Raw genomic sequence first — 7699 nt, 5'->3', positions numbered from 1 at the left:
TATAATATTAATAGCATGAGCTAATTCCTCTTTTGTTTGCTGATTTCTGTCATTAGATTTCACTTCCATTGTTGCCTTTGCTGGCAACTGGTTCGACAACTCAGATTGATTACTCATGTTTATGCACAGCAGTCAAAGATTTTCCACTTGCAGCAAACATTTTTCCCCTGCTTTTGCAATCCTTACTTTTCCCCTTCTGATATTCCTGTAAATGCCAAAGCTCCACGTTGGGCTGTCCGAGATTATCAGCGTTAGTGATCAAAGTACAGTTTCATTCATTCATGAATTGGTCGTTTAATCTGTCATATCTTCTCCACTTGACCTGTCGACCAGCTGTGTTTCTATCAATGACCATATGACTCACCTGCCTTCAGTGGTGTTTCTGGGAATATATTAAAACTGAAAGCATTTTTACTGAAAGGTGTTTCATCATTCATTCATATGATGTCCTCCGAGCCTACAAATCCACTTTTAAGTGAACTATTTCCGATAAAACAAAAATGAAAGCATTTTACACTTTGGGGTGATATTTACAACTGTTTTGCACAATTTTTTTCAGAACTTATGAATAATAAAAGACAAGGAGAGACTGTATATACTAGGGATGGGCAACTCTGATCATTGTGGGATCGCATGAATTTCATCAAATTACTACAGAGCTTCTCTGTAATAATTTGAATTACAGAGAAGCTCTAAATTGCACGTCTGTAAGTTTGAAATAAGCACATTAATACAGTAATTTGGAACAATTTAAAATTGTAGTTCACTCCAGTGTGCTAAAATCACTTGTGAAGCTAATGATATTCGTTTTTGGTATCTGGGTCACAGGGACGGGCTCGCATGTGACCATGGTGCTGCAAGAGGCACATGCCAATCATAGGCTATTAAAATGACTTGTTGGATGCCTCTTACATTACCCAATGTGGATATTAGTATTGTTTAATTCATTACAAGCTAATTGATTATACATTCATTCAGGAAATAGTGTAAAATCTATTACACTAAATCTATTACACTACTCTTAAAATCTATTTGATTTCAAGTCATACCATCCAATACATCAACCAGGTAATAAGTACTACTGTAACACAATGCACTACTTGTTTACCTGATGCCTCCAAATTTTCAGCATTTCTCTTGACTTAAATTTACCTTTTCATGGCAAGAACATGATCAAAGAATCTCACTAAAGGTTAATTACAACTCCCCTTTACACTACCTGTAGTAGCAATAATAAGCCGCAAGGTGTCGCTGTTTGTAGTGTGAAACACTTTGATAACATGCCACTAAATTCATGTCACATTTATTCCCCGCAGAAAACATTGGAAGGGAAAACAAAAGACTGCTCTATACATTATTTCAAGGATGAGCTACTAAGAACATGATGACTGCTACACGTGTCTTCCTGTTTACCAGATGGACACATTTCGATGGCCAGTCTCAGTGTTTGGGAATTCATGCAATTTAGGGGGAATTAAATGTCTCTAAATTGTTGGGTTTTTTTTTAATCACAATTCAAGCATCACACATCTCCCACTTTAAAATGGATAAAGATTTACCCCTTCTCTTCACAGCTTGCTATAAAATGACCTTCTTTCTTGAATCATCATTTCTATTTCACGAGCCACAAAGAATGGGAACAGTGGTCGCATGAGGCCTGCGGGCCACCAGTTGTCCGTGTGTGCCGTGGTATGATGGAGGTACGACCCATAAGGTTCCTCTTCACATTCATCTTCAGTCCTGCATTTTTAAAGAGAAAAATCATATTTTCATTAGCAAAAATCTTCTGGTAAAACAATGGAGTTAAAGGGCATTTGAGACAACTTTATTATGTTGGAGTTTCACCAGCTGTGACAGGAAACAATGGGCCATAAACCATTCCATTGCTGTTGTAATGTGTTTTTGTAGTGTGTAGTAATTGTGGTTGTTTTAATGTATTATCAATACAACCTAGTTACTTTAATCCAAACCTTTCATATAGGCTCGTGTTGCTCTTGCTTTCTTGAAATATTTTCCAAAAACTCATCAATACTTAATCATTTCTAGTAATTATTTAAATTTTTTAGAAATTAATATTAACACAGAAATAAATTACAAAGTTTTTCAATTTTAAGATGTAAATCAATTAATCCTTCTCTTACTTTCTTTTTGTTGAATGATCATCAGGTTTTCCCGTAGCGGTGTGATTACAGTTTTTATGCCATCACCGACATTTACTATTTTATCACCCTACAGTTTTATGATCATTTTGTGCATAGTTGCGCCGTCTGAGCAGATGAAGTCATGTGGTTTTTCTGGCTGTTCCAGATGGGGAAACACCCTGCGGTCATTTACAGACTGTCTACTGTCTGATCCCGGGTGATACTTCAGGTCACCTTCTTCATTTTTCATGGGTGTTAACCTGGACAAATGCGAGACTCACATTTCGTCCCACAAGGTCTGGTCATTGACCTCCAGGGCTGACGCACTGCAGCGGAGGCGTCGGCGTGCATTTACCTGTCGTAAATCTTTATCTCCCTGAATCATTACCCGCTCTCTCCCCAGCCTCAAAATGACAAATGGCCAGAGGTGCATCCCAGCAGGGCTGAGCGGAGCTAACAAACAAATTCTAACTGATACTGGAGATTACAATGACTCCATTAATGTCCACATTCACAATCATAAATCACCCGGGCAAACAATAGACTGTACGTGTTGTTATTATTGATTGTAATGTCGCGTTTGATGAATCGAGAGCTCGTCAACTCCAACTTTCCTGTGAAACTCTGAATAATTCAAGTGGATAAAAATGTGTTTGAATAATTGAAGACATTTGGGGAACAAAGTCCCTCAGCAATGAACTCTCAGTCAGGATCTTGTTGTATCATCTTGTTGTATAAGAGAGGAAAATGTCAAGAGAGAATCCGTTAATGTACAATGATGTATTTGTATTTCCTCGCCATATCACCAACTGCCTTGGATGGCTGGAGGTTGGAGACAGCAGCAGCACTTGAAGTTGATTCTCTTTTGGTATTTCCTATTGGAGGTTTTCACAGCAGATTATCTTCGACCAATCCGATCCTCCGTCCTCCGCATCATTCTCCCTTTAAAACCTCAACATCCTCAGCTCTCCCACTTCCAGTTCAGCCTCCTGTCTCTCTGCCCTCCTGCGCTTCTTCCTCTTCCTCCTCGCCTGGACCCTTCCTTCACAGATCACTCCCGAAATTCATCTCCATCCAGTCCACCATGCTTGTACTCTCACTGCTTCAAGAGATTGATCACATGTTCTTAACCTCTAAGCTCTTTGCTGCCTCCACTCCCTGCATCCTCACTGTCCTTCTAGTTCACATCCGTTGTTTGATTCCTGCTCTTATCCATGCGTATCTTCTCTAATGCTCCCTGCTCTCTCTACAGGTCACTCTGCCATTTGCAAACAGCTTACTTCATAGAGACTCCTGTAGACTGCATGTGTTAGCACATAAACGCATATTTGGCAAGAAAGGATATAAAGAAATGGCTGCATTTAAAAATATAACTGACATATTATTTGTTATTGTCATCAGATCCCATATCAATCTTCCAGCACTTTCTATTTAGTTATATTCAATGTGTTCCCCTCTCCACTGCAACTACACTCAGAAAATTGCAAAATCATAGTCCTTTGAAATAACTGTACCTTCACTGAGATCTCTTTCCCTCTGGGGTCCTCAGTTTTTTGTTTATTAAAAAAAAAAGAAAAAAAAAAGCATTAATGGTTTATTTTTAGGTGTGAATTGATTTACATCTGCTGTTCTAATGAGTATTTAATGCAGTGCCAACAGTGTGTGTGAGACTGCATCAAGACAAATGACAGAGGCCTCATCCATAATGAAGCGAGTGTCTGTGTATCTTTCTGGCTGATTGATGTTTGTTTTGGGGGTTTTGTTGGCTGCAAAGAAAGGAGGCAGAGTTACCGCTTCAGCAGATTCTGTATTAGTTTTAGTGTTTCCCAGGGTATTTTTGGGCACCAGAGAGCATAAATATACCACAAGACTTATTCTTAAGCAAATATTTCCCCTCTGGAACCAAATGCAAATGAAATGTGACTAAAATTCAACCTTTTTTTAACACCGAATGTTTGCTGAAATGCATAGAAGATGACATGAGATCACAGCGAAAGACAGAAAAAAAACACACATATGCTAAAAATAACCAGAGAAACACACGGGAACGATTCCATAAAGGCACAAATTTTCAGTTTAATTATAAACTTATTTCATTCATGTGCTTATCCTCCTATATACCGCAGTGAATGGGGGCATGTGTGGGATTCTTTAGTAGCACAAGGGGATTTCCAGCAGGAGGAAGCAAACAAAAATAGAAAAAAAGGGTAAACACAACAAGTTCACAAGCAAGCTCCTTCTGTGGAGGAGCTTGCTTGTTATCGCACTGTGCCAGACTGCCTGATCCTCACCCCAGAAGCAGGGAGTGTCCACCTGTCTGTCCCCCCTTTCTCTCTGGGGATCAGAGAGCAGATGAAGTGCTCTGCAAAGTGTGACTCACACCATGCGAAAAATACTCATTTTATTTGTTATAATGCTTGCTGTTTTGTATTGTATTGTTTGTCTGGCGTTTTCATTTAATCATATCAGCCCTGTAGTCTATAAAGGTAATGCAAAAGGCATGTCTGAACCTTGTTGGTCAGCAAAGTCAACGCACAGAATCAATGACTCAAGTAAAAATGTGGGTGAGCTCAGCTCAACTTTAATCAATATTAATCCCAGAGGGCTTTCCTTGCCAATCAGTATCACGCCTACTGTACTCCAAAAGCAGCGCCGTGTTCAAAATTTGACTTAAAAAAAACAAACAACAAGGTCACCCATCGCGGTGCCATTGTGCGGCCCGTCCTGCTCCTGCAGGAGTTACTGACACTGGAAGAAACTGGAGACTGTTGAGGGATTTGATAGAAATGCATGCTGCCGAGCTCCAGATGACTTTGCCCTGTGGAGGGCGCGAACTACAGTACACTGGCTGCTGTCGGTGCAGCTCTGAAATTGGCTTAACGTGTCTGCTGACAAAACAGTAACCCAATCTACTGATATGAGACTCACTGTCTGAGCTTTCGCGTGAGACCCGTCCATTGTTTCGCTCCAAGCAACGGGACACAGCTTGTCACCAACTTGGAGAGTAAAGGGAAGAAGACAGTCATGCAACCATGATATTTTTAGATCCATTAAGGCTTGCAGTATAGAGTTTGCTGTGTCACAGTGACTGGACCATCTGCTGGTCCTCGAATGGATTTCTTGGGGTGAAAATCTTTATCAAAGGCCGGATTGATGTGATCTCCTCATGGAACAGCCTATGAATAATAAATGATTGCCTCACATTGGCGTTGACCTTGCAGGAGCCACCTGTCTTTTAAATGCTAAAATGCCTTGTCTTCGGGATATCACGGCGGATCAGTGATCAGCGGGGCAGAAGGGCAGCCCGCTGACCTGAGCGTTAACTAGTGGCAACACGGAGAGGCCGCCAGACGGCGAAGCCGACAGCCAGCATTTCTGAGCAGGAAAAAAAAAGAAAAAGAAAACAACAGCTTCGTCTCCCAAGAGCAGAAATCAGCTCTAAAAGAAATGCCAAATCATGAGCATTGCATTCACAAACAGTACACAGCTTCGGCATTGGTATTGTTGTCACACCCCGACTGAGAAAGAGGGCTTCATGTGGATGTATTCAGCAAGCGTCAAGTGAAACAGCCAGCTCCTATCCCAGGCCAAGATAGATAATCTTATAAATGATTCATTTGGTCTGCATATTTAATTCGGTGCTTTTGCTTTTGAAGCGATCCCAGTCAAAGGCATTGTCAAGCACACAGCACCAGAATTTCTTTGTCTACGGAGGCGTTTTGCAAACAGAAGAAAACTGCTGATTTAATACTTTTGATAAATACCCCAGACAGTAACAAAATACAAAAAAAAAAACTCAGTTTGTCTGCTTTACGTCTTTTTTTATTGCTGCACGATTTCATATTCCAGTCTGATCTTTGTGACTATTTTTAGCTTTGTGCTCCCCATTTCTTTATCAGCTAATGAGCTTCTATATATGTATATCAGCTACACAACAGCAAATATAAGAAAATATCAATTAATAGCAATTTAAAAAAAACAAACAAACCACAAAACAGCCTGTCAACCTCTTCATGTCTCGTGACGTGACACGTTTTCAGGGCAGGTGTGACTGGAGATAATTGTTTGTGTGGAAAAAGCAACGCGGGGAGAGAGGCCCACATGATATCAGTGCCGAGAACCAGCAGCGAGGAGGCGTTAATAACAGCTAACACGAGGTGATAATGAATATTCAGCCCTGGAGCCATACACTGACACTTACACCTCCATTCATCACGATTATTATTAAACACAGCAAAAGGAAGCAAATAAAAACCCCCACATAAAAACCCTAATTTTTGCCGGATCACGAGTAGATTTCATCCCCGAAATGAAATCACCTGAGGGAAGCGTATTTAGGATACACGTTTAATGAAAGGCACTCTCTGCAGAATGAACAGAACAAAGCGAATGGTGACACTGTTTACTGCGCAGTGTTGACACATCCAGGAACAGTCCTCAAATATTAAGTGCTTCGTAACATAGTAAAGTGCTGAGTACTAAAGTGACCAAATGATGTCACCTTATTACATTTCAATTCAACAGCAGATATTGCTCTTTCCAGTGGGTGGGAAGTACGCATTTCTTCTTCCACGCCCACGTGTTCTCATCATTATTATTGCATATCGTAGGATTATTAGAAAGGCATTGACTTACTGAGCTACAGCTACATCCAGAGACATTTCAACACAAGCTGAATTTATACATACAATAGTCTCACATACATTAACATCGTCAACATTGAAACGTGGCATGCATAAATAGGACCCATTCATAAATTTTCTGACGCACTGTGCATTTTCATCAGTTACCTTCGTCTTACCTGAAATCCAGTTCATGTCGTGGCTTCTCCTATCTCTTTGACTATAAGATTAAGATAATGTTATACATTCGGCCACAATATATATGTCAAACTTTCACTGAAAGATAATAAGAATTAGACCTCATTCAGGCACGGTATGCCATGCAATCAAAAACAAAGAAACATGTGAAAAAGGAGAGCGTGTGTGTGTGTGTACAAACACACAGACACGCTCCCCTTCTCACACTACAAAATGTATTTTCCCTATCAAAAGTGGATGGTATAAAGCTCTAAAAGTGCTCAAGAGATATGTGGAAAGAAGCTTTCAGTGCAATACCTTGATATGGTCTTTAAAGGGTAAATTCACATTATATTAACATATGCAGGAAGAGCTGCATAATCTGGAGCATGGTTCCATATCATAACGATAAAAAAAACACATTTAAAGATAAAAATAAGGTGTATTTTTGAATGTTGATGATGATGCTGCATGCAACTGCTGCGTTCTCTATAATATGAAGATTTATACTTTGCAGCCTATCTACAAGATTAACAGTGGACGTGTTAATGTGCCAACTATTTATCACGCAGATATTGTTACGCTGTGTCACACGGAGAAGTGCGGCTGGCTGAGCATTCACAGCTATAGATTTGCTGATAAGACAATGTGTGCGCGCCGCTGTCCTCTAGCCTTACACTGGACACGTTCGCTTGACCTTGAGAATCATGCCAAGTCTAGAATTTGCTGAATACGATGAAGTGTAGACTAACATGGAGC

The sequence above is a fragment of the Salarias fasciatus genome, chromosome 5 (assembly GCF_902148845.1).
Source record: "Salarias fasciatus chromosome 5, fSalaFa1.1, whole genome shotgun sequence".
NCBI classification, from domain to species: Eukaryota; Metazoa; Chordata; class Actinopteri; order Blenniiformes; family Blenniidae; genus Salarias; species Salarias fasciatus.
Note: the sequence above shows the minus strand (reverse complement) of the source record.